This window comes from Pristiophorus japonicus, chromosome 5 (assembly GCF_044704955.1).
Source record: "Pristiophorus japonicus isolate sPriJap1 chromosome 5, sPriJap1.hap1, whole genome shotgun sequence".
Lineage (NCBI taxonomy): Eukaryota > Metazoa > Chordata > Chondrichthyes > Pristiophoridae > Pristiophorus > Pristiophorus japonicus.
In genome coordinates, this window is record NC_091981.1 from 134,240,711 (window position 1) to 134,268,710 (window position 28,000).

At 42.9% G+C, this 28,000-nt stretch overlaps 1 pseudogene; it reads right to left on the reverse strand.

The window, feature by feature from the left end:
* Positions 1–18,310: 18,310 nt before the first annotated feature.
* The window catches only part of LOC139264110 (ATP-dependent translocase ABCB1-like), a 146,596-nt pseudogene continuing 136,906 nt past the window's right edge, over positions 18,311–28,000 (reverse strand).

Here is a 28,000-nt window from a genome sequence, read left to right on the forward strand (position 1 = left end):
GCCTTTAGTCCCACTATTTTATCGTGTACTACTTCTTTAGTGACAGTGATTGTATTGAGTTCCTCCCTCCCTATAGCCCCTTGATTATCCCCTATTGGGATGTTTTTAGTGTCTTCTACCGTGAAGACCGAAATAAATATTTGTTCAATATCTCTGCCATTTCCCCGTTCCCCATTATTAATTCCCCAGTCTCATCCCCTAGGGGGCCAACATTTACTTTCGAAAAGGAAGGGTAAAGATTTGTAGTTACACAAGGTTTTGCACATGGGTGTGTTACACATTGTTAGAATGTTAAGTTTCTGTTGTCTATTTGAACCACATAAATATTATTCTTTTGCATCACTTTCCCATCTTGCTCTTTCCTGGTTGCTGGCTGGCATGTGGCCTTTTCAGTTGTGTGATTATGAATGGGAAGTCCTGAATTGACAGCGACTAACACAGGGCTGTGAAAGAGATGCTTGGTTGTTTGCAGGATTACTTTGTGTTAGTGGCATTGTGGGGGTGGGGGGGGGGGGGGGAAATGGCTTTTGCATGTGGTTGCTACGTGTGTGCATCCCAGGCAGAAATGTGTGTGCCGCTGGTTATGTATTACCTGCATCACTTTCCACCTCTTCTTCTTCCTCCTCCTCATCTTCCTCCTCATCTTCCACCTCCTCATCTTCCTCCTCCACAATATCATCCAAAGGGGCTCTGTGCTCTGTGTCTTATTCCTCCAGCAGGTTCAAGCCTCGCTGCTGCGCAATGTTGTGCAGAGCACAGTGCACCATGACCTTTCTGGAGATCCTGGCTGCTGTATACTGAAGGGCATCTCCAGATCTATCTAGGCACATGAAGCACATCTTCAACATGCCAATGGCTTGTTTAATCACACATCTGGTGGGGATATGATATTCATTGTAGTGCTCCTGCGTTGCATTCCTTGGTTTTCTGAGAGGTGGCATAAGCCATATTTTAAGTAGGTATACTTTGTCTCTGCTTCCAGGTAAGGAAAAATCAGGCAGGGTGGACTGCCACAGGACAAAAGCATCATGGCATCTGTCTGAGACTCTTGTGCAAACCTGCATAAAAATCTTTTTGTGGCTGTACACCAGTTGCACATTGATGGAGTGGGATGCCTTGTGGTTGACGAATACTCTCGGTGATCTGGGGTTGCCTTAATTGCCATATGTGTGCAGTCGATGGCGCCCTGCACATGTGGGAAGCCAACCAGAGCCGCAGATCCGAGCACCTGCTTATTCTGACTACCACCATCACAGGCAAAGTTGACATAATTGGTGACCCTGGCAAACAAGCCATCAGTCACCTGTCTTATGCATTTGTGTGCCGCCGACTGGGAGATCCTGCAAACATCTCTGGCAGATCCCTGGAAGAATCCAGAGCCAAAAGTGTTGAGCTGTGACAGTCACTGATAAAGATTGGACACCAGGTCCAGTTGACAGCAAGTCTTGGTTGCAGCAGCCTGCAAATGTCTGCCATCACCTCACGCAATAAGCTGAGCTTCCTGAGACATGTCGATGAAGCTTATTCTCTGCCTGTAAACCCTGTGTGCCGGGTATGGCCTCCTGTGAGCTGCACCTCTCTGCTGCTTCCCTCTCCTGTGGAGCTACAGTATTGTGAGCAGTAGACTTCTGCTGTTGCTGGTGCTCCTGCTGCTGGTGCTGCTGATCATCTTGGTCCTCATATGAGGTCTGTCTTCGAACACAGCGTAAGAACCACCCATGTTAATCTGATAGATCAGAGCTCCAAAGTGCAGATCAGACCTACTAACCTCTAAAGTGTCAATGAGACCTCCAAAGTGTGTAAAGCAGCCTCTTAGCACAAGTACTTTGTAAAAACCCTTTCCCAGAAGCAAGTAAAAAACAGCTGTGAGTACTGAGTGTTAATTGGCAATTTTCCCTGTCATGGCTTCAGACCCTTCAATTGCCGTTGTGTTCTCTGGTGGGTTCCAGGAAACCTGGGATACCCATGGACCCAATGTTAATGTGCAAAACTCATGTCAATATTACTGTAATTGAGCAATGAACATATGTCAATTGACGACCTGCCTCTCCCAAAGGAGTTGTGTGTACGCAGCCTAACGCGCTGCAATGAAATGTGGAAGTCGGCAGGTTGGAGCTGGTTTTCCAATGTGCTCACATTTACCCCCCACCCACAACCAATACCACACACTCCTCCAGGTTACAATTCCCTCCAATAACATCCACCAATGCCACTCATATCAGAATCAAAATGGCAATGGAGTTTTAGAAGTTAAGTGCATAAATTAATTGCAGTCAGTTTTATGTAAACTAAATTGGCCGATCACAAAGTGAATGGGGGTTCATGACCTCCATCAGCCCCCAACAACTCTTCCATTGTTATTACTTATGTTAAGTCAGATCTACCGGAAGTGATTTCTGGCACTATATAAAAGCTCTGAATAATTTCTCTATGGCAGTAAACAGGTGAGACAAATTCACATAATTTCACTGAAAATTTGCATTAATATATGTAGTTCAGGCATTATAATATAGAAATTAACATCGCTTACTTCAGACAATAGTACACAATGATCACATCACTGGTTAAAAAGGAAGCTGAACGCCATGAGTGACCAATTAGGTCGGAAATATATCGATATATAAAATATGCAATATGTAACAAGTATTGATCTGGGAAATATCACAAGTCAGGCAGCTGATTCTCCTGGTACAAGTAACATTTATTATTCCATGAGCTTTATTACTTATAGGTGCCACAGAATTGCTATTTCACAATAAGCTGCATACAATGGCTGAAATCACCAGTCAAATCTTATTAAATATCTTGGGCTCGACTTTCCATTAATATCGCTATCGCCCAAAAATGTAATATTTCCGACGTTAATGGATGTTTTATTTTTGAGGATCGCCAAAATATCGCCCATTTTGAAAAACACTGGTTTCGCCTTTTTCATTTGGGCGATAGCCTTAGCAATGTGAAATAGGTGCTAGCAATATATTCAGTCGTGCAAGGCCGGCGTCCATAGCAACGGCCGTTCTGCACATTCGTTTTTTTTTCAGGCAAAGAACTTTTCCCGCGATTCGGGAGATCAGGGGTCATCAGGGAGGAAGAGACAGAAGGAAGGTTGTGTCGAAGCACTGGAGATGGAACATGAGGAGTCGGGAGAGAGTGTTGCGGAGGTTGCAGGGAGAAGGAGAGCAAAAGCCTTTTTTGATGAAGTCAATGAAACTCTGGTCCATGAAGTGGAGACTCGGTGAGGCCGATTAACCCGGGGCGGGCGTGGGGAAACCCCCCCCCCCACCCCCGATATTCAAATGAATATGGGCGGACTTTGGGTGGAATATGGATGGTAACTTCGGCAGCCCACGACGTGAGAGAGCCAAACCAGTGCCGCAAGCGCTGGAACAGTCTGGTGGAATCTGCATGAGTAAGTTTTAAATTATTAAATTTATAATTGCAATGATGCACTGACTCATTAATTAGAATGTAAATCTGCTGGATTGTAATTAAGCTGGGTAATCTTGGGTAGCATCCCTGTTAAGATTTGGATTAGGGTCAGAACCCAGAAGGGTGTTATCAAAACAAGCCTGAAGGCTTTGTGTCTTAATGCAAGGAGTATCCGTAATAAGGTGGATGAATTAACTGTGCAAATAGATGTTAACAGATATGATGTGATTGGGATTACAGAGACGTGGCTCCAGGATGATCAGGGCTGGGAACTCAACATCCATGGGTATTCAACATTCAGGAAGGATAGAATAAAAGCAAAAGGAGGTGAGGTAGCATTGCTGATTAAAGAGGAGATTAATGCAATAGTCAGGAAGGACATTAGCTTGGATGATGTGGAATCTATATGAGTAGAGCTGCAGAACACCAAAGGGCAAAAAACGTTAGTGGGAGTTGTGTACAGACCTCCAAACAGTAGTAGTGATGTTGGGGAGGGCATCAAACAGGAAATTAGGAGTGCATGCAATCAAGGTGCAGCAGTTATCATGGGTGACTTTAATATGCATATAGATTGGGCTAACCAAACTGGAAGCAATACGGTGGAGGAGGATTTCCTGGAGTGCATAAGGGATGGTTTTCCAGACCAATATGTCGAGGAACCAACGAGGGGGGTGGCCATCTTAGATTGGGTGTTGTGTAATGAGAGAGGTTTAATTAGCAATCTCGTTGTGCGAGGCCCCTTGGGGAAGAGTGACCATAATATGGAGGAATTCTACATTAGGATGGAGAATGAAACAATTAATTCAGAGACCATGGTCCAGGACTTAAAGAAGGGTAACTTTGAAGGTATGAGGTGTGAATTGGCTAGGATAGATTGGCGAATGATACTTAAGGGGTTGACTGTGGATGGGCAATGGCAGACATTTAGAGACCGCATGGATGAAGTACAACAATTGTACATCCCTGTCTGGCGTAAAAATAAAAAAGGGAAGGTGGCTCAACCGTGGCTATCAAGGCAAATCAGGGATAGTATTAAAGCCAAGGAAGTGGCATATAAATTGGCCAGAAATAGCAGTGAACCTGGGGACTGGGAGAAATTTAGAACTCAGCAGAGGAGGACAAAGGGTTTGATTAGGGCAGGGAAAATAGAGTACAAGAGGAAGCTTGCAGGGAACATTAAGACGGACTGCCAAAGTTTCTATAGATATGTAAAGAGAAAAAGGTTAGTGAAGAGAAACGTAGGTCCCCTGCAGTCAGAATCAGGGGAAGTCAGAACGGGGAACAAAGAAATGGCAGACCAATTGAACAAGTACTTTGGTTCGGTATTCACTAAGGAGGACACAAACAACCTTTCGGATATAAAAGGGGTCAGAGGGTCTCGTAAGAAGGAGGAACTGAGGGAAATCCTTATTAGTCGGGAAATTGTGTTGGGGAAATTGATGGGATTGAAGGCCGATAAATCCCCAGGGCCTGATGGACTGCATCCCAGAGTACTTAAGGAGGTGGCCTTGGAAATAGCGGATGCATTGACAGTCATTTTCCAACATTCCATAGACTCTGGATCAGTTCCTATGGAGTGGAGAGTAGCCAATGTAACCCCACTTTTTAAAAAAGGAGGGAGAGAGAAAACAGGGAATTATAGACTGGTCAGCCTGACATCAGGAGTGGGTAAAATGATGGAATCAATTATTAAGGATGTCATAGCAGCGCATTTGGAAAGAGGTGACATGATAGGTCCAATCAGCTTGGATTTGTGAAAGGCAAATCATGCTTGACAAATCTTCTGGAATTTTTTGAGGATGTTTCCGATAGAGTGGACACGGGAGAACCAATTGATGTGGTATATTTGGACTTTCAGAAGGCTTTCGACAAGGTCCCACACAAGAGATTAATGTGCAAAGTTAAAGCACATGGGATTGGAGGTAGTGTGCTGACATGGATTGAGAACTGGTTGTCAGACAGGAAGCAAAGAGTAGGAGTAAATGGGTACTTTTCAGAATGGCAGGCAGTGACTAGTGGGGTACCGCAATGTTCTGTGCTGGGGCCCCAGCTGTTTACACTGTATATTAATGACTTAGACGAGTGGATTAAATGTAGTATCTCCCAATTTGCGGATGACACTAAGTTGGGTGGCAGTGTGAGCTGCGAGGAGGATGCTGTGAGGCTGCAGAGTGACTTGGATAGGTTAGGTGAGTGGGAAAATGCATGGCAGATGAAGTATAATGTGGTTAAATGTGAGGTTATCCACTTTAGTGGCAAAAACAGAGAGACAGACTATTATCTGAATGGTGACAGATTAGGAAAAGGGGAAGTGCAACGAGACCTGGGTGTCATGGTACATCAGTCATTGAAGGTTGGCATGCAGGTACAGCAGGCGGTTAAGAAAGCAAATGGCATGTTGGCCTTCATAGCAAGGGGATTTGAGTACAGGGGCAGGGAGGTGTTGCTACAGTTGTACAGGGCCTTGGTGAGGTCACACCTGGAGTATTGTGTACAGTTTTGGTCTCCTAACTTGAGGAAGGACATTCTTGCTATTGAGGGAGTGCAGCGAAGGTTCACCAGACTGATTCCTGGGATGGCGGGACTGACATATCAAGAAAGACTGGATCAACTGGACTTGTACTCACTGGCGTTCAGAAGAATGAGAGTGGATCTCATAGAAACGTTTAAAATTCTGATGGGTTTAGACAGGTTAGATGCAGGAAGAATGTTCCCAATGATGGGGAAGTCCAGAAAGGGGTCACAGTCTAAGGATAAGGGGTAAGCCATTTAGGACTGAGATGAGGAGAAACTTCTTCACCCAGAGAGTGGTGAACCTGTGGAATTGTCTACCACAGAAAGTTGTTGAGGCCAATTCACTAAATATATTCAAAAAGGAGTTAGATGTAGTCCTTACTACTAGGAGGATCAAGGGGTATGGCGAGAAAGCAGGAATAGGGTACTGAAGTTGCATGTTCAGCCATGAACTCATTGAATGGCGGTGCAGGCTCGAATGGCCCAAGAACCATTCTTGCAAATGTGCATTCATAATCTTGCTGAGATGCCTTTAACTGAATCGACAGTATTATTATTTAAATGCTTTGATCAAAAATTGGGGCCAAATGAATGACTGGAAACAAACAAACCGCAAACACTCAGCATTTCTATCACTTTAGTTTCGAAGGAGAATTATTAAATTATATCACTACTTGTGTGCTATGAGCAACTCTTCAACTTGGGCACCGTCTCCTTTTTGGTTAGGTCAGTGGATGGGGACACGACTGAGAGCTGAAGGGGCCGTTCAGCTTTGCCCAGACTGTGTGTGTCTCTCCGGCTGCTGTCAGTCACACAGTGACCCAGCCTGGACTGGGGGGCAGCTGCCCTGGCTCTTGTGTATGTGTAAAAAATGTTTCCAAAAACTTCACTTCCTGTTCTCATGGTTTTTTTGTTGTGCTTGATTGTCAATATTTAACATTCCAGTTACCTTTGTAAGCATTATAATCTGATTTCCCTCTGTAAACAGTTCTTGTTGCAGGCTCTAGCTAGCAGGTGACTAGCCATTTTCTGCCCTCCTAAATTCATCACCATTTTCTTTACATTCTTTTCTCTAACTAAGTTGCATTTTAAATTTTATCATGTATTTTTACAGTTTATCTTTTAACTTGAATACAATTTTTCCCATTTCAGACTCTTACCACCTTTCAACCTCTGTCTTCATTCTCTCCTGTTGGATTTTAGGCCTTCTATGTCCAGTTTCTCAGTGCCCTGTTCCCTTCACTACCCATTCCACCAGTCTGCTCCACTTCCTCAGTTTGGGAGCACTGTCCTGCCTCCCTGGTGGCAAAAACCACACTGCCACTTTTCTGTTACTAGTAGCCTTGACCCCCTGCAGGGCTGATGCTTCCCTCGTCTTGAAGTTGCCCCACCTCCCAGCAGGTCTACACCTCCTCGTAGTGTTGATACTCCTCTGATGCTGCCCTGACTGAAATGACCTCGCTGCAAACCTCGACCGCCCGGACTCATCTCAGTCAGCGAAATCATGGTCTAAGAGTGTGAAAGAGTTGACTGGATGATTTTTAGCAGGTCTGAGCTTTGCTGTCCTGCTTGATGGTGCAGAAGGGCCTGATTTCTACTTGCCATCTGACCATTATAATACACCTCAAACTGAGAGCTCATATGGTTTAATCCATGTCCGTCCTACCAATCTGTAAGGTACTCTGTTCAGATGCGAAATGTCACTAGTTCACTTTATATTTTAATAACATGTTCACAATCTTAAAATAAAAAGGTACAACAATGTGTAGTTTGATTTTAAATTTCAAAATTGCGTCAAGTCTGATTAAAATTGGGCAAATTGCTCACTTTAACTTTTGCTGGCCAAACAAATGCCACATTCAAAGGACAGAAGAAAAATCTTAAGTGGCTAAGAGAGATTATGTAGTTCTGATGCACAGAAACCATTGAAAATCCCAGTTTTGATTTAACAGCTCCACATAAAAAGAGTTTTGAAATTAACGTTAGACTGTCTTTGAAGGGGTTAAAAATCATTAGTATTTCTAAAAGTTTGTGGCCACGCTTAGAGAGTGTGGGACTGGAAAATATAACTCTCAAGAAGATAGTATGTGGCACATGTTCTAGTGCAAACCAGCTTATCGTAGTAAAACCAAACAACTGGTTGGGGTGGAGAGAGTAATCATAGAAAAAACAATGCAAGGCTAGCTAAGGAGTTACATAGAATGGTACGAGATAACAGAAGACAAAGAAGGTTTGCGACACCCCAACTTTGTCTGTCAAACTTAGTCAAGGAAATAGCCACACAAGACAAATGGGTCTGGGAAGGAGTTCACAGAAATTATGTAGCATGTGACTAATCAGATAAGAGGCGCACGGGATGATGTAACAAAATTGTATGTACTAATGAAATTGCTATAGTTGTATGCACCAATGAAATTGTTGTAGGTAGGAGAGGACTTGTGACACATTAGGGAAACAACCAATGAAAACTTCCACGCGTAGCTTCATGATTTTTTAATGTATTTTGAATGTATAAAAAGAGCAACCCTGAGGCTGCTCGGTGAGAATGGCTGGTTGGGTCACCAAGTTACTGAACCTGTGTTGTGTATCTTCGTAATACTCTACAACAATTGGCGTAGTCAGCAGGATGCACCCAGGCGAAAGACAGACAGACGTTTGCAGATCATCACGAGTGAGTATATTTTAAATACCACTCATAAATCCGATGTAATCTGCCGCGAAACGTGTCGGTCGCCTGGGGTGTCTGAACTTGTAAGAAGGGCCTGTCACGGTGTAAAAGACTTGAGAGTAATTTAAATGTGTTGTATATCCATCACTATATATAAATCAAAGTGAGAAACTGGTAGTGGTTGCAGACTCGAGATTTGAGGACCAGATTAGGGAGACAATCAATATTGTTAGTCTGGCCAGATGTTAGAGGAGTCCAAGGGCTTGGAGACAGTTCACAGAATCTGGTGGGAGGGGTAGACATGCCCAAATGTGAGATGGTATGCAAGGATCTGTTGGACTGAGGACCAAACGGGTTGCTGAGTAGATACTTTGTGGATGACCATCAGAAATTAATAATAACTTTGTTAAGTGATGGATGGGATCCCAAATCAGGAGATCATGATAGAAACTATTATAAGGTATCGATGGGATTGTAGACTCTAGGTTCAAGGAACTCGATTAGAGGGACAATCAGTATCTAAGAATAGAGTGAAATTGATAGAAATATTGGTGGGACTGTAGACTCTGGGTTTAAGTGAAACCATGTAGAGAGATGGTTGGTATCTGAGAATAAAGAGCTGAGTATGGTGTGTAAGGATATGCTGGACTGGGGGCCAGACGGCTCCCTTAGTAGATATTTTTCAGACGACCATAAGAAACTGATAGTGACTATGTTAAGTGATGGATGGAATCCCAAAGAAGACCCCACTAAACAAAAAGAATGGTGAGAAAAACAAAAACACAAGAAAGCCGCCAAGGCAGGATTGATGGTGGTTAGTCAGTGTTTACAGTATAAGGCCATGGCCAGGCTACAATTGGAGGAATTGTACAAATTAAGAGTAGGAGATAGCGTGGAAGATCTAAGAACAATATAAAACTGGCACAGAAGATTCAGCTCTCGTGCTGAGGAAGAGAGAGATAAGCTTGGTTGAATGAAAGTGGTTGCGTGGAAGTTTTCTTGACTGTAGAATATTTGAGGTGGGAAATAATGAATTTTTCATTTGTCTGAAAGCCGGTCTTTTAAAAGAGAAATGGTGCATCTGTATGTTTGTTTTAGCTCCACCCACTTTTTCGGGCAGAGAGCAGAAAGTTTTTAACTCTTTGTAGTGTTGTCCTAGATGTGGGAAGTTTTAAGAAAATGTGAACCTAGAATTGAATGACATTTTAAGTTAGTAACACAGATGTGGATTTATTTTGATGATAAGTTATGGAGCTAGGAAAAGCACAAAAAATAGGAAGATAAAACTTCAATTAAAAATGTGTGGTCTCATTTTAAATCAATTAAAATTGTAACAAAGTGTTGTCTTTTCAATTTGGTTATTGCAAGCTGAGACGCCCAAATACATGTTAAAAAAAACTTAATCATTGATTATATTGGGTTGAAAGATAATAAATTTAGTCTATGAATGAGATAAAGAAAGGAGAAGGGAGAGTGTAATGCCTTTTTTTAAAAAAGCCTGCATGGGTTTCTCGAGGCTATAGGTTGGTGGAAGCTCCGCCCTCGTTTTCCTTTGTGTAGAATCTTATTTTAAATAACGTGAAAGCTTCTAGTTCAGTAAAATAGATTTAAATAAAAAGATTGGCAGTACAGTATTTGAATTGGGATTTTGAGATATTCTCCTTGATAAACATTTTGGTTGTATTGGAAAATCTTGGGTTTAGAAACCTTTTTAAAAGAAATAATACTAAAGAGTTTAGGAAAAAAAAAACTAAAAAGTTTGGAAATAATCTAAAAATGCCATTTTCTCTGATGAGAGACAGAAATGCCATTTGGGGAAGATGAGATATGATATGGAGCAGCCTTGGAAATGATTTGCGAGAACTTGAATTGCGAGCAATTGTATGTTAAAATAGTTTATAAACTATCACTTGTTTTGAATTTGACGTGTAAATTCGAGAGAGGAAGACGAGGATAAAGGGACAAACACCCCCCCCCCGCTGAGGATAAAGGGACAAAAACCCTTGGCGGTAGTGCCGGAGGTTCGAGCGAAGGTACTGGTTAGAGAATTGCCAGAAAAACCAGGATTCGCTGCATGACGGAGCGGACCCTATGAAGTATTAATCAGTGGTGCCTCATGTATGTATATAAATATGAAAGGTGGGGGCCAATGGAAACATTGGTCCTAGCTGAAAGAATGTAAGGGTATGGCTGATGGTGGAACCTAAGATACTCTCAATAATCTACTCCTTAAAATACACCTTAGAGTACAAGGAATGGAGGGATGCATTGATAGATGGAGTTTTCGGGGGACGAGGATTAATATTCGCAATACTAGGGATACTTGTCATAATGCAATGGATCTGGGAAAGGCCACATGTCTGGCGAAATGGTGCAAATGATCCGGTAGATGTAGAAGTGGTAAGAATCTAACTAAAAACCTGGAATATCCAGGATGTATTTTATCAACAGAATGTATATAAATGTGATCACCACCACCTTGGGATTCTACAAGGACAAGCTACAAGGCTGCCCCTAGGGAACTCAGAGGCATATATCCACACCGGAGGATACAACAACTATGTAAAACAGCACCCAGGGGGCGGCATCTGAGTGTCAGGAGCATTTATCTTGAAGCCACAAGATGAGTGGGTAACAAAATGTTACCTGAATATTGTAAACCAACGGAATTAACCTCGGGAAAGCACGTAGTAGTTAAACCTTGAACAGAGGTTATAGTGCATTGTCCAGACCCAGACAGGGACACAGTCTTAGAGCCGTCCTCGTTAAAAGCGATAGAATGGGTCATATGTCAGGAAGAGAGAACGTGCTCAGGTCCAGCAGTGATGATTTATTGGCAAAAACCTATGGTCCGATGTCCTAGGCGGACTGTTTGCTAGTGCTGTTGGGAAGGGTTTAAACTAAAAAGGCAGGGGGATGGGAATCTATGCAGGAAGGCAGAGGGAAGTAAAAAGGGAGCAGAAGCAAAAGGTAGAAAGGAGAAAAGCAAGAGTGGAGGGCAGAGAAATCAAGGACAACAATCAAAAAAAGCCACATTATAACATAATTCTAAAAGGACAAAGAATGTTAAAAAAACAAGCCTGAAGGCTCTGAGTCTCAATGCAAGGAGCATTCGTAATAAGGTGGATGAATTGACTGCGCAGATAGTTGTTAACGGATATGATGTAATTGGGATTATGGAGATATGGCTTCAAGGTAACCAAGGCTGAGAACTCAACATCCAGGGGTATTCAATATTCAGGAAGGACAGACAGGAAGGAAAAGGAGGTGGGGTAGCATTACTGGTTAAAGAGGAGATTAACGCAATAGTTAGGAAGGACATTGGTGAGGATGATGTGGAATCTGTATGGGTAGAGCTGCAAAACACCAAAGGGCAGAAAACGTTAGTGGGAGTTGTGTACAGACCATCAAACAGTAGTAGCGAGGTTGGAGATGGCATCAAACAGGAAATTAGGGATGCGTGCATTAAGGGTACAGCAGTTATCATGGGTGACTTTAATCTGCATATTGATTGGGCTAACCAAACTGGTAGCAATACTATGGAGGAGGATTTCCTGCAGTGTATAAGGCATGGTTTTCTAGCGCAATATGTTGAGGAACCAACTAGAGAGCAGGCCATCCTAGACTGGGTCTTGTGTAATGAGAGAGGATTAATTAGCAATCTGGCTTTTGGGGAAAAGTGACCATAATATGGTAGAATTCTTCATTAAGATGGAGAGTGACACAGTTAATTCAGAGACCAGGGTCCTGAAATTAAAGAAAGGAAACTTCGACGGTATGAGATGTGAATTGGCTAGGATAGACTAGCGAATGATACTTAAAGGGTTGACGGTGGATAGGCAATGGCAGACATTTATAGATCACATGGATGAACTACAACAGTTGTACATCCCTGTGTGGCATAAAAATAAAAAAGGGAAGATGGCTTACAAGGAAAATTAGGGAAAGTGTTAAATCCAAGGAAGAGGCATATAAATTGGCCAGAAAAAGCAGCAAACCTGAGGACTGGGAGAAATTTAGAATTCAGCAGAGGAAGACAAAGGGTTTAATTCAGAGGGGGAAAATAGAATATGAGAGTAAGCTTGCAGAGAACATAAAAACTGACTGCAAAAGCTTCCATAAATATGTGACGAGAAAAAGATTAGTGAAGACTAATGTAGGTCCCTTGCAGTTAAAATCAGGAGAATTCATACTGGGGAAGAAGGAAATAGCAGACCAATAGAACAAATACTTTGGTTCTGTTTTCACTAAGGAACACACAAATAACCTCTGGAAAAAACTAGGGGACTGAGGGTCTAGTGAGAAGGGGGAACTGAGGGAAATCCTTATTCGTCAGGAAATAGTGTTAGGAAAATTGTAGAGACTGAAGGCCAATAAATTCCCAGGGCCTGACAGTCTGCATCCCAGAGTACTTAAGGAAGTGGCCCTAGAAATAGTGAATGCATTGGTAGTCATTTTCCAACATTCTATAGACTCTGGTTCAGTTACTATGGATTGGAGGGTAGCTCATGGAACCCCACTTTTTAAAAAAGGAGGGAGAGAGAAAACAGGGAATTATAGACTAGTTAGCCTGACATCGGTAGTGGGGAAAATGTTGGAATCAATTATTAAAGATGTAATAGCAGCACATTTGGAAAGCAGTGACAGGATCGGTCCAAGTCAACATGGATTTATGAAAGGGAAATCATGGTTGACAAATCTTCTATAGTTTTTTGAGGATGTAACTAGCAGAGTGGATAAAGGAGAACCAATGGATATGGTGTATTTGGACTTTCAAAAGACTTTCGACAAGGTCCCACTCAAGAGATTAGTGTGCAAAATTAAGGCATGTGGTATTGGGGGTAATGTATTGACGTGGATAGAGAACTGATTGGCAGATAGGAAGCAAAGAGTGGGAATAAATGGATCCTTTTCAGAATGGCTAGTGGGGTGCCGCAGGATTCAGTGCTGGGACCCCAGCTATTTACAATATATATTAATGATTTAGACGAAGGAATTGAATGTAATATCTCCAAGTTTGCAGATGACACTAAGCTGGGTGGCAGTGCGAGCTGTGAGAAGGATGCTAGGAGGCTGCAGGACAGATTATGTGAATGGGCAAATGCATGGCAGATGCAGTATAATTTGGATAAGTGTGAGGTGATCCACTTTGGTTGCAAAAACAGGAAGGCAGATTATTATCTGAATGGTGATTAGTAAAAGGGGAGGTGCAACGAGACCTGGGGGTCATGGTACGTCAGTCATTGAAGGTAGGCATGCAGGTACAGCAGGTAGCAAAGAAGGCAAATGGCATGCTGGCCTTCATAGCGAGGGGATTTGAGTATAGGGGCAGGGAGGTCTTACTACAGTTGTACAGGGTCTTGGTGAGACCACTCCTTGAGTATTGTGTGCAGTTTTGGTCTCCTAATCTGAAGAAGGACATTCTTGCTATTGAGGGAGTGCAGCGAAGATTCACCAGACTGATTCCTGGGATGGCAGGACTGACATGTGAAGAAAGACTAGATTGACTAGGCTTATATTCACTGGAATTTAGAGGAATGAGAGGGGATGTCATAGAAACATGTAAAATTCTGACATGATTGGACAGGTTAGATGCAGGAAGAATGTTCCCGATGTTGGGAAAGTCCAGAATCAGGGGTCAAAGTCAAAAGGACTAAGCCAATTAGGACCGAGATGAGGAGAAACTTCTTCACTCAGAGAATTTTGAACCTGTGGAATTCTCTACCACAAAAAGTTGTTGAGGCCAGTTCATTAGATATATTCAAAAAGGCGTTAGATGTAGCCCTTAACACTAAGGGGATCAAGGGATATGGCGAGAAAGCAGGAATGGGGTACTGAAATTGCATGTTCAGCCATGAACTCATTGAATGGCGGTGCAGGCTCGAAGGGCCAAATGGCCTACTCCTGCACCTACTTTCTATGTTTCTATATCTATGTCACGACCCCAGGGCCCAACAATACTACCACCAATTATTTGCCCCCTCCTCAGTGAAGTTCCGCCCGGCGGGTTGGTGACGAGATCGGAGGGAATATTGTTATTTGACAATGTGCAGCATGAAATGTTACCTGTGATCATAAATTTAACATACCTATACCTGCCAGAAAAGTGTAGCCCCAAAACTAAAGTGTTGTACACATGGTTGTTAAACACAGTCCTGAGAGAAGCTAGTGACGCATCAGGAGCAAGGGAGTATCACAAGCAGCTGAGACACAAAGGAGGAAGACAGAGGAGATCTATAGTGAATGATGTACTAACTGGAATAAATGCAGGGAGCTCTCTAGTAAATGCACTAGATATACAGGCGATCCAAGCAGGAGTAGATAGTTTGAGGGGAACGATGGAGTTCCTAATGAGGAAACAGGCCGGGATAGGGATAGAATCTTCAGAGTTAGGATCTAAAACATCCAAAATACTGCTAGAGGGTATATCCGTATTGGAAGGCCATGCACAAACAATTAACAAGCTCAATAAGCATGAACGAGAGGACGATGCCGAGGACAGGAAAAGAGACATATGTCATCCCTATGGGGGTTGGATGATCAGTCAGGTGAGACACAATATGGATCAGATACAAACTGGGCGAGTTCCAGATTGGATAAATAGCACCTTTTTGAAAGAAATGGCACAGCACACTGGGCTATCGACACCTGCACCCAGAAAGTAATGACTAGGGTGTTTGCAGTTACAGGAGGATGTAAGGGGAAACACACCCCTATGGTAGGGATAATACTAGTGATCTCCATAATAAACCAAGGCTCATACCTGTATCCTCAATATGAAGTTGAAAACATAGGGATAATACGAGGGAAAGAGTACATCCACCATCACCTGATGGACCAGTATGTGATCAAAAAGAATGGAAAGATAAAGGGAATATCTTTATCCGGGTGACGGAGAGAAGGAAGCCTGACTCTGCTCTCACCCAGTGGGAGATGGGAGCAATGATAGCTGCGGGTTTCACAATACTACTGAAGGATGTGTCATTGAAATAAGCCCTACCCGAACCAAACCCGCACATTCCGCCTATCAAGGATGCGGAGAATATTGTATGGTAACTAGCGTGGGAACTTACAATTACAGAGGCCTGACTTGTAACATTACAATGCCTAACTTTTGCTTTACTCCCAGAGTGTCGGTGGCAGTTGGAAGAGCACGCATGATGTATATACATGCCAGGAAGACAATAACATTAAATATAAGCGATGAGATTAAGCAAAACATTATTGATTACATAGAAGAGCAAGCACCACCAATTCCCCTGTTACCTGAAGAGTTAACTGAGCTCAAAGGACCATTAGGAAATAACATTAAAAGATATTATGAGCTAAAGGTTAAAGGCAAAGAACTGGACAGTGCAATAAAGGATAACCTGAAAAACCCGCCTTGGTACTTGAGACAATGGAATTGGGGAATGAATGTTGAAATAAATCAATGGATAAGGATCCTTTCACATACCCTAGTGGCAGTACAGATAGTAATAGCCTTGAGTTGGTTGATGATGTTATGTAACAAGTGCAAAAGACAGAAGAGGGATACCCAAGCAAAGCTACAAGCTAGGGAACAGGTCAAATTGTTGCAGAATTAATACCTGATATGATTTGTGGGTGCTCCCAACCTAAAGCCTGATCACTGAGACCGGGGCAGAGTACACATGAATCAGACAAGGTAAATAATTGGTCATGTTGGGTTAGATTAACCATATGGCCAAAGGGGAGATTGAAGGGGTTAAAAATCATTAGTATTTCTAAAAGTTTGTGGCTACGCTTAGAGAAGTGTGGGACTGGAAAATATAACTCGCAAGAAGATAGTATCTGGCACATGTCCTCGTACAAACCAGCTTGTTGTCGTAAAACCAGACAACTGGTTGGGGTGGAGACAGTAATCATAGAAAAAACAAAATGCTAGGCTAGCTCAGGAGTAACATAGAATGGTATGAGATAACAGAAGACAAAGAAGGATTGAGACACCCCAGCTTTGTCTGTCAAACCTAGTCAAGGAGGTAGCCACACAAGACAAATGGGTCTGGGAAGGAGTTCACAGAAATAATGTAGCACATGATTAATCAGATAAGAGGTGCATGGGATGATGTAACAAAATTGTATGTACCAATGAAATTGCTGTAGTTGTATGCACCAATGAAATTGTTGTAGATAGGTGAGGACTTGTGACATGTTAGAGAAACAACCAATTAAATCTTCCGTGTGTAGCTTCATGATTTTGTATGTATTTTGACTGTATAAAAACAGTAGCCCTGAGGCTGCTCGAAGAGAATGGCTGGTTAGGTCACCGAGTTACTGAACTCGTGTAGAAGCTGTCTCTCCCTCGATCGACTGTTTTATAATAAACTATTCTTTTCTCTGAAACAGATCTGCATTGAGTATCTTTGTAATACTCCACAACAGTCTTTAATCATTGGATTTTTTTAGTATTCATTCAAATCTGTAGATAGATGATTTTTAGCTCAAGTTTAATTTCATTAGATTTTCACAGTTATATATTTATCATAATAATTTCCATATTGCATAGAATTACACAGATTTTTAAAGCACAGAAACAGGCCTTTCGGCCTAAAAGATCTATGCCGTTGTTTTGCTCCACCTAGTTTCCTCTCTCCTTAGTTTATCTAACAGTATCAACATATCCTATTATTTCTTTCTTCCCCATGTACATATCTCGTTTCACCTTAAATGTATCAATGCATCCACTCTATGTGGTAGCAAGTTTCTGATTCTCACCATTCTATGAGTAAAGATATTCCTCCTGAAATCCTTATTCGATTTATTAGTGACTATATTGTATTTATGACCCCTAGTTTTGGCCGACCTCATAAGTGGAAACATCCTCGCTTCAGCTACCCTATCGAACCCTTCCATAATTTTTCAGTCTTCTCAGTTCTTTCAGTCTTCTCTTTTCCAGGGAAAAGAGCCCCTGCCTGTTCAGTCTTTCCTGGTAGTTGTACTTTCTTAGATCTGATATCATCCTTGAATTTATTTATTTTTTCAAGAGCTAAATAAATGAATGCATTATATAAAATACAAACATTATATAAGGCAGAAACATCTGTGGATGCCCTCTCAAGGGTGCAGGAGTGCAGCAGGGAAGAGCTAGCGCACTTGATCTCAAATCCTTGGGAAGGTGTCCACATCAGTAGTGGTACAACAGAGGCACTCTCCTCACTGTGAAGGCAGAATTTGGATTGGCATTCCTCCACTCTGAATTGCAGAAACCTGAGGCCTGAAACAGGTGGCCGAGGACAAGAGTAAACACATTTTAAAATCTTGTTGCCAGATCTTCTGACCATCTCTGACCATCCAAACAAAAATATACTGGAGCCTTTTAACTGATATTTCAAAAAATAAAATTGTATGTTCCAAATGGGCATCGACAAATGATCTGTTATTTGAACATCTGGGTATTCAATTTTTTGAAGGAAAATACAGGAAACATTCAAGAGAAATATTCAAAATGTTACTTTTTTGAAGAACAATTCATCAAATTTCACCTCCACAATTGGACTGTAATCTTTAAACATGAATGCCCATGAGTATGAGCACTAACTGAAAAATATCACACATTCAAATTTAATATCTACTAAACATATAGGAGTTGAATTTTCTCGGGACGACCACCAGAGTTATGAAAGTGGAGCAGGAGAAGCTCTGAGGAAATTCACTCAATGCCATTAGAAATAAATCTGTTCAAGCTTTTTGTTCATTTTGAACATGCGCGTGGACAAGTGCATGATATGTTCCCTCTTTTGCCAGGAGTTGGTTGTGAGTTCCCTTTTCCATGACTCTACCATTTTTTAGCACAGCTATAAAGTCAGCATTTTGGATTGTCGACAACCAGTGGGCAATGATTATACAAGTTCGGCCCTGCCTAGTTTCATCCAAGGCTTGCTGGACAATCTGTAAAAAGATAAAGAAAATAAATGCTAGATTTGATATTAATAGAGTGAATACAATTGTAGCAAATGTGTTTTATAATGTGCCTGGTACAAACTGATCAATATTGACCTGCTAGCTTTTAAAAAATGCTATTATATAGTTCAAAGTGAATGGTCCGCAGTAGGATGAGAAACTGAAGAAATATTTAAACATGAAACAGGTAAGCGCAACATCCAAAACTATCATAGTGCGGAGCGGGTGGCATAGGTCTGCTTCACTGGTAATTAATGCTATATAGTTTACTTATACCATGACTGTGCTAACAGATATTAAGCACTTTCATTATGTGGGTTAGAACACTGTCCTTATATTCTCAAATATGAATTTGAATCCAGCCCAGATTGATGTAATGAAATTCTGTTCACTCTGCTGGCTGTTCCCTATCTAGACTCTTAACAAATATGGTAACATATAAAAAGAAAGAAAGGTTTGCATTTATATAGCCTTTCACAACCTGAGGACATCCCAAAGCGGATTAGAGCCAATGAAGTACTTTTGAATTGCAGCCATCATTTTTATGTAGGAAACACGGCAGCCAATTTGTGAACAGCAAGCTCCCAGAAACAGCAATGTGATATAGACCAATGAGAGTCCATTTTTGCTATGATAAAACTAATATATATTTCATCTTCAAAGAACATAAGCTAAATGGCTAATACTGCAACATCATATCTTTATACCATGGAAGAAATCCAAGATTCACTGGGTTTGGATAATTAGACCAATTAAATTTTATATGGTCAAATATCAGTACCATAACTGCTATGTTATTTACTGAATACAGTTGAAAAATCAAGATCGTAACCTTTTCACTTTCATTGTCCAAGGCAGACTTTGCTTCATCAAGGAGTAGGATCTTTGGCTTCCGTATAAGGGCTCGGGCAATGGCTATTCTCTGTTTCTGACCACCGGAAAGCTGTGTTCCTTTATCTTCTACTCCAGTATTGTACGCCTATATAAAAGGAGGTTGTTTTAATCAACACAACATAGGACAATTGTACCAATTGTTATCTACAGCAATTCATATTGATGACCACAAGATACTTATAGTTGAGGAAGGCCATTTGGCCCAACGTAATTAATTCACACTACACTTCTCCATTGGTGAAACTAATTGTTTCTTAAATGATTGCAGGATTTTTGCCTCCAGCACTCTATATGGAAGTTCACTCTTTGTTTGAAGAACTTCCTGATATCAGTCCTAAATTTATCTTTTACTATTTGAACTTATTTTCATTAATCTTACTCTTGCAATTTAATTTAAGGCAGTTTTCTACATTTAACTTTTTATTCCCTTAATTATCATTTTATACCTCTATAAGATCATCTTTCAGGCACCTCCTTTCTAGGCTGAAAAGATCAAAAGTTTTTCTAACCTTTCCCATAACTCAGAGCCTGATACTGGAGATCAGCCTTACAACTGTTCTCAACACTACCTCCAGGGTTGCATCTAACTGTGACGCTTTAAAAAAATTTTGCAGTGGGAACCACACCTGCACAGACTGCTAAATTGCAACATTTCCTTACCTACTTTTCTAGGGGTGGAATATACATGTATGTGCAGTGCGTCAACATATATATATCTACATAATCTCAAATTCTTTGTTTCAATTTTTCTGAAGCTGCATTGCTTCAAAAAACTTTGATGAACATAGAGGCACCAATTTCCACAAAATGTTGGATGAGCAGGACTCAGAAGCACTGTATATGGACAGTACGCTGTAAGCATGCACAGTCTGACCTGATTACAGCTTTGGGCAGGCCAGACAACTTTTAACCCCTTAAGCTGAACTGAAGTAGATAATGGCTCAGATTTTGCTCTCAGCAGCAAAGGAATGGCTTTTGCCATTCACCTCATGTACAATTGTGCACAGACTTTTTGTGGGCTTGTCAGCAGAAACTTCTAGTCACCCGGGGTCTGTTTCAGTGTAACGCACTCTACAAGGGATCTGTGAATAGTCCAAGCAACACTGAGCCTCTTCAACAATATCAACAACAACAACTTGTACTTTTATAGCGCCTTTAACGTAGTGAAACATCCCAAGGCGCTTCACAGGAGTATTATGACATAATAAATTTGGCACTGAGTTGCATAAGTAGTAATTAGCGCACTTGGTCAAGAGGTATGTTTTAAGGAGCGTCTTGAAGGAGGAAAGATAGGTAGAGAGTCGGAGAGGTTTAGGCAGGGAGTTCCAGAGCTTGGGTCCTTGGCAACAGAAGGCACAGCTACCAATGGTTGAGTGATTATAATCAGGGATGCTTAGGAGGGCAGAATTAGAGGAGCACAGACATCTCGGAGGGTTGTGGGACTGGAGTAGATTAGAGAGAGGGAGGGGTGAGGCCATGGAAGGATTTGAAAATAAGGATGAGAATTTTGAAATCGAGGCATTGCTTAAACGGAAGCCAATGTAGGTCAGCAAGCACAGGGGTGATAGATGAGCGGGACTTGGTGCAAGTTAGGACACGGGCAGCCAAATTTTGGATCACCTCTAGTATATATAGGGTAGAATGTGGGAAGCCAGCCAGGAGTGCATTGGAATAGTTAAGTCTAGAGGTAACAAAGGCATGGATGAGGGCTTCAGCAGCAGATGAGCTGCAGCAAGGATGGACATGGGTGATGTTACGAAGGTGGAAATAAGCGGTCTTCGTTATGCTGCGAATATGTGGTCGAAAGCTAATTTCAGCGTCAAATATGACACCAAGATTGCAAACAGTCTGGTTCAGCCTCAGACAGGAGTAGCGGGGGGAGGGGGGGGTTAGGGGGGATGAGACAATGGCTAGGGAACGGAGTTTGTGGCAGGGTCCGAAAATAATGGCTTCGGTCTTCCCAATATTCAATTGGAGAAAATTTCTGCTCATTCAGAACTGGATGTTGGACAAGTAGTCTGACAATTTAGAGACCGTGGAGGAGTCGCGAGAAGTGGTAGTGAGGTAGAGCTGGGTGTCATCGGTGTACATGTGGAAACTGACACTGTTGCCAAGGGGCAACTTGTAGATGAGAAATAGGAGGGGGTCAAGGATAGATCCTTGGGCGACACCAGAGATAATGATGCAGGAGTGGGAAAGAAGCCATTGCAGGTGATTATCTGGCTACAATTAGATAGATAAAAATGGAACCAGGCTGGACGATGGTGGAGAGGCATTGGAGAAGGATGGCTTTGTCAACCATATCAAAAGCTGTTGACAAGTCAAGACGGACGAGTAGGGATAGTTTGCCTTTGTCACATTCACAAACTATATCATTTGTGACTTTGATGAAAGCCGTTTCAGTACTGTGTCAGGCAATACTGTGGCAGGGGAGTGGGACTCAAACCCACCTCCCGTCAGGACACCCTGGGTCCTGTGGTACAGGCCGACTAACTACCAGCCCCGCTGGACACCCAGGGGCAAAAGAAGAAAGAAAGAAGGCAGGAATTAACCTGGCCACCCGGAGATGGGTGGCAGATGTACATATATAGTACAATATGAATTTAAGTATGTCTAGTAAGTAATTTAGAGTAGTGTATGATTACCTGTGTAATGATAAGTACATGTGTATTAGTTACTGGGGTAAGGAAAGAAATCTACCTTTGCAGTTATTAAAAGAGGCATAGGCCGGGTAATACCCAGGAGTAAGAAGAATCTACCGGTATAACTATTAAGGGAAGCACCGGTGAGATAACAAGCAAAATGGCTGTGAGATAAAAGTTAGAAGCAGACATCAGTCCACAAGGAACTGAATAAGACAGCCAGTAATTAAAGACGATACTATGTCTGAAAGGAAGAGAGCCCAAATTGGAACTCGGTCACCTTTGTCAAGCCAGAGAGCTTTCTCAGGGCTAGACAATCTGTTTTATATGCCCCTACAGGAAAAAGAACAACATGAGAAGGGTCCTGTCCCTGCTCACCCTGATAAGGATGAGCAGCGGTGACCGAGGAGATGTGGAAGAATCCCTCATTTACAGATGTTCAGGAGGGAGAGCACCGATCGTAACCACCGGGGGTGGCACCCCAGGTATGGAAGAACTCGCCGTTTACACCCACGAGGGAAGATGGCCAGGGTGGTTGGGTTCTAATTCTACCCGCTACTCCAACCAGGAAGGTTTTACATACGGGGAGGCCTCACTTCCATGCCCCCGGATACAGATCATCGCTGCCCGAGTCAGTGTTACAGAGGGAAAGCGTGTGTGTGTGACTTACAAAGGAAACATTCCCCAGGGAAGATGGTGGTGGCTCAGAAAACTCAGTAAGGGCACATGGGACCAGGAATCGGACTGGGAAAGACTCGGTAATGATACGTACTGCACCATCACGGGGACATGGGGAGGAGTAAAAGTGTGTTGGGACAAATGGTGGGAATCCGAACAATGAATTTATGTTGGCATGTGGGGATCAGAGAATATTTGTTCTGCAGGCATATCGATCGCCTTCGTCAGGCAATGGCATGATGAAGGGAAAGGGATGGGGTGGGATTCTAGTCTACACGGGTGCGCATTCCCACACTCCCCACTCCCAATTAATGCCACCAAACTAAGAGCACACATTAAGAAACCCCTGCCCACAACCCCGCCAATACGCACAGTAATAGAAAGGTGTCCTACCACCACCAAGGGACTTGGGAACGGATTAGTATTGGTACCGACCGAAAAGGTGTTATACCAGAGGGTACATTATGCAGTAGCATCAGTAATATTAAACCTTACTGAGGTACACCTGCCTGCATGGTGCCCGAAAGAAACAGAGCTGCTATACCAGGCCCTACTTAGAGATATGTTCATGAAATTTTATGAATTAGAATTTGGAAACATAGACAAAGCAGACCTATGCACCCTAAATGCTAGGGACACCATGTGCTCGGGGAGACCTAGAAGGGGAATCATAAACGACATTTTTACTGCCTACAATACAGGATCCTCTGTAATAAATAGCTTAGATGACATAGAACTGCAAACAGATAAACGGTTTAAATTGAGGAAAATCCTGAAACAAGAGAACACAGTAGTAGGCTCAGAACTACACGAGGACCAGGCTATGACTGTCCATTTAAAAGAAATTGTGGCTGAGCTGGAAAAACATGCATCGTCAATGAATGCACTCATACGGGAGGATAGAAAAGCTTCGGACCAGGCTGCGTACTATATGGGGCATGGTTATTGGGCGAGGGCCGCAACAACCTGGAGGATTTAAAGCAAGGTTTAGTCCCCTCTTGGATTAGGAACAAGCACCTCGAAGCCCTCCACCCGTACAGTAATTCACTAAGTCCGTGCCAGCTCCGCCTAGCCTCTGAAGCCTATCCTGTTCCAGTAAACTGTGAGAAATCTAACCACACCATTATGGGAATCGTACGAAGGATGCCGGTCATGAGTGGGACAACCCGACCCGCATCGGTATACCGGGTGGAAAACATTGGAGTTATTCAGGGAGGTGCACACATTCGTTTCGCAGCGGTCCCGCCCTATATCATAAAGTGGGAGCATGCTGTAACGGGTACTGACCTCTCTGGGTGTCGGAGCCGGGGTGCACACATAATAATGTGTCCCTAGTACTTAAGTGCCCATTCAAAGTCACAGTGTGGGTTTAAAGCTGCTGGCGCACAGCCTATTAACTGTACCATGGAGATAATGGCATAAGACCACATCCCGCCACAGGTAGGGGGTGGGACATATTGTGTCACCATCAGTGCGCCCCAATACCAACATAAACACTTCTGGTGTCCGGTGAGTGACAGCAGTTTTTGCTTCAAACCTGAGGCATCAGTTCAAGTGGCTCAGGAACAAATTGTCCCCATTCCTGAACCCTCCACTGTCCACCTCACTGTGAAGAAAAACATTACAAACCTGCAGGATTATGTTGTACATTTTGGCTATGCAATTCTCCCTCTATTCAAACATCTTACCGCTCTGCTAAAAGCTGTAATTATCTCACAAAAACACTTCTACACTCTAGAACAGAAAACAATTGATATAGGGAGAAAGATTCTCGAGATCACAATTCCGCCGGTGGGAGCTTTTCAGAAATATAGAAGTCCCAGCCTGGATCCGAATCGCTTCCCACACTTTAGTTATCTGTCAACTCGCGATTATTCTTTACTTATGGTGTCTCACTTGCCGAGTGAAACGCAGAGGCAGTCGGGTCAGGCAGCGAAGGATGCTGTACGCTCCTTGGCGAACTTGGGAATCGCGCAGGGAGGGGTGACATCATACTACCATGTTTAATTTGTGTTTGTTTTTACCTGCTGTAAAACGCAAATATCGAGTGTTGTAAGAGCGTTACTTAAACATCTGTTTAACTATGTACCTTTATTTTACTGAACTTAAAGTTGTGTCTGACTGTATACCGTTATTTTACTGTGAAAACCGAGGAAAGGAGGGGCATCGTACCCCCTCTATGCTGTAACCGGATTGATTATATTCGCCTGTGAATTGCATTACATTAATGTTTAGCTAGTATAAATTCGGGGAAGGTTGACTCTCGGGATCAGGAATTTTGCTTACCTTGCTTGACACTCAAGTGTGTAGAGTGTCACAGGTGGGACTGAAAGGTCAAAATTCACAGGAGCCCCCCAGTGTTTGGGCTCATTGGAAAGGAAATTTAATTTGGGACTATCTACCGGCAAGTTTGAAATCCTAAAGTGCTTATGGAAGAAACTATGAACTTTAATCGAATTTTGGACTTTTACAAGACAAATTCAAGTCTGTGGGCAGGCCTAAGGAATTAAAAGGAGCCAGCTTGATTATTTGAACTGTCTGGGTGTTGGGACTAAGGTGAATTGTTTGGAGAAATGGATATTCGAAAACCATTCTCCACAAGAGGCATTTACATTACAACAATAACTCAGAGATGGCCAGCCATCAAACTAAACAGAGAAAAGCCATCTTCAACATGAATAAGAACAAAAGGGCTCACTACAGCCTGAATGCGAAAACCAAGCACAAAAGGATATTGCAATTACCAAGCTAATATTTCCATCAGGAAACAGATTTAGAAGAACAACCCACCCAAGACATATTAACTTTTAATGATCCCGCCAAAATATTACAAAGAAATATCAAGCCTGCCAAATTTAAACAAAGAATCCTGGACTGATTTGGTGCGAAGATTAGGACAATTCAAACCGTATAACTGGCCCCCTGTTTTAACAGAGGGTATGCCATACTACGCTAGTACCATACTACACTTATGTCACCAAGAAGGGAGAGAAACCAACACGACAGTTGTAAACTAACTTCTCCAGCCTTGAAGTCCTGAAGGAAGGAAGAACATAGTCATCGCGGCAGCAGCCGACCACAGCCAACGTGGTACCACTGAAAAACCACCGCGATTGACCAATTTTGAAACAAAACTCCAACAGAAAGAAACCAAAAAATCGAAAGTTTCCACTCTACAATCTAAGTCCTGACTACCAACAGGTGAAAACATTACCGAAAGAGACTTTGAACCTATTTCTAATGAAGGAAACCGGGTACTTACCCCATAGATCCAAAATGTACCTTACTGCATCAGCGGACTCAACCCAATTGAAGATTGCGCAGCAAGAAGTCTTCTCCGACATTCAGGGTACGGCAAGCAGAACCTACAGAATTCAACAAACCCCGAAATCGAGAACTACCGCTTACTGACCAGAAAGGATTGGTAAGCATAGTCCCTGCCTGCCCTGGAGCCTAACCAAGCTAGGATTAGGTATTGGGAGGTGGGAGATGTAATTTTTACTGTAACCCCCTTTGAATGTGTAATGTATTATTCTTTATTAGAGTGATTATAAGTTTGACAATGTATTTTCTTGTCTGTAATAAAAATCAAAGTTCTTTTGCATCAAACCAGTTGTCCTTCGCACTTTATCACACCCCCCAAATGAATTCAGAGTCTAGAACCCAAGGGAGTGGGAGCGATTTGAACTGCTCAAGTAGGTCAGAGGTGAACCTGACCCCCGGGACCACCCCTTACATGGTATAAATGCTGGTGAGGGTGGGTTGGTCCGTTCTTCACTGGGCTGTTGGGCAGCCGGCCTTGCCAGGCTGCTGGGGATGATGAGTTTGGTTTCGTGGTCAACCATGCTGTCAGTTGCCACTTGTGTGTGTGTTGGAAGGTCAAAGTTGGTGGGGTCCTCTTCCAGTTGTTCGTAGCTGTTGGTGAACTGCAATTTGATTTGGTCCAAATGTTCTCTGTGCGTTTATCCATTGGTCAATTTGACCTGAAACACCCTACTCCCCTCTTTGGCTGTGACAGTGCCGGCAAGCCATTTGGGACCATATTCATAATTGAGCACAAACACAGGATCATTGATCTCAATATCGCGTGACAAATTTGCACGGTCATGGTACACACTTTGTTGAAGTCGCTTGCCCTCCACATGATCATGGAGATCAGGGTGGAAAAAAGAGAGAGCCTTGTTTTATGTGCCCTTTTCATGAGCAGCTCAGCTGGGGAACCCGATGATTGAATGGGGTCTGGTGCGATAGCTGAGCAGTACTCGGGACAACTGGGTCTGCACGGAACCTTCCAACACACATTTCAAGCTTTGCTTGATGGTCTGAACTGCCTATTCTGCCTGGCCATTGGATGCAGACTTGAGGGGGCAGATGTGACATGTTTGATCCCGTTGCGGGTCATGAATTCCTTGAATTCAGCACTGGTGAAGCATGGCCCATTGTCGCTGACTAGGACATCAGACAAGCCATGCGTGGCAAACATGGCTCGAAGGCTTTCAATAGTGGCCGTAAATGTGCTTACAGACATTATTGCACATTCAATCCATTTTGAGTAAGCATCCACGGCAACCAAAAACATTTTTCCTGGGAATGGTCCCGCATAGTCTACATGGATCCTCGACCATGGTTTGGATGGTCATGACCACAAATTTAGCGGTGCCTCTCTGGGTGCATTGCTCAGCTGAGAACAAGTGTTGCACTGGCGCACGCATGACTCTAAATCTGAGTCGTTGCCAGGCCACCACACATGGGATCTGACTATGGCTTTCATCATTCCAATGCCTGGGTGGGTGTTGTGCAGTTCGCAAATAAATGTGTCTCTGCCTTTCTTGGACAAGACCACACGATTGCCCCACAAAAGACAGTCTGCCTGCAGAGACAACTCATCTTTGCGCCCGTGGAATGGCTTAATCACTTCCTGCATCTCCACTGGGACACTGCACCAGCTCCCATGGAGAACACTGTTTATTACCAAGGACAGTAACGGATCCTGGCTGGTCCAGGTCCTGATCTAGCGGGCCGTAATGGGGGACTTCTCGTTCTCAAATGCCTACATGACCATGAACATTTCCGCTGGCTGTGCCATTTCCACCCCGGTGGTGGGCAATGGTAGCCGACTGAGAGCATCTGCGCAGTTCTCTGTGCCCGGTCTGTCGCAGATTATGTAGTTGGATGCCGACAGCATGAGCGCCCATCTTTGGATGCGGCCAGAGGCATTGGTATTAATCCCTTTGCTCTCCGAGAATAGCGATAT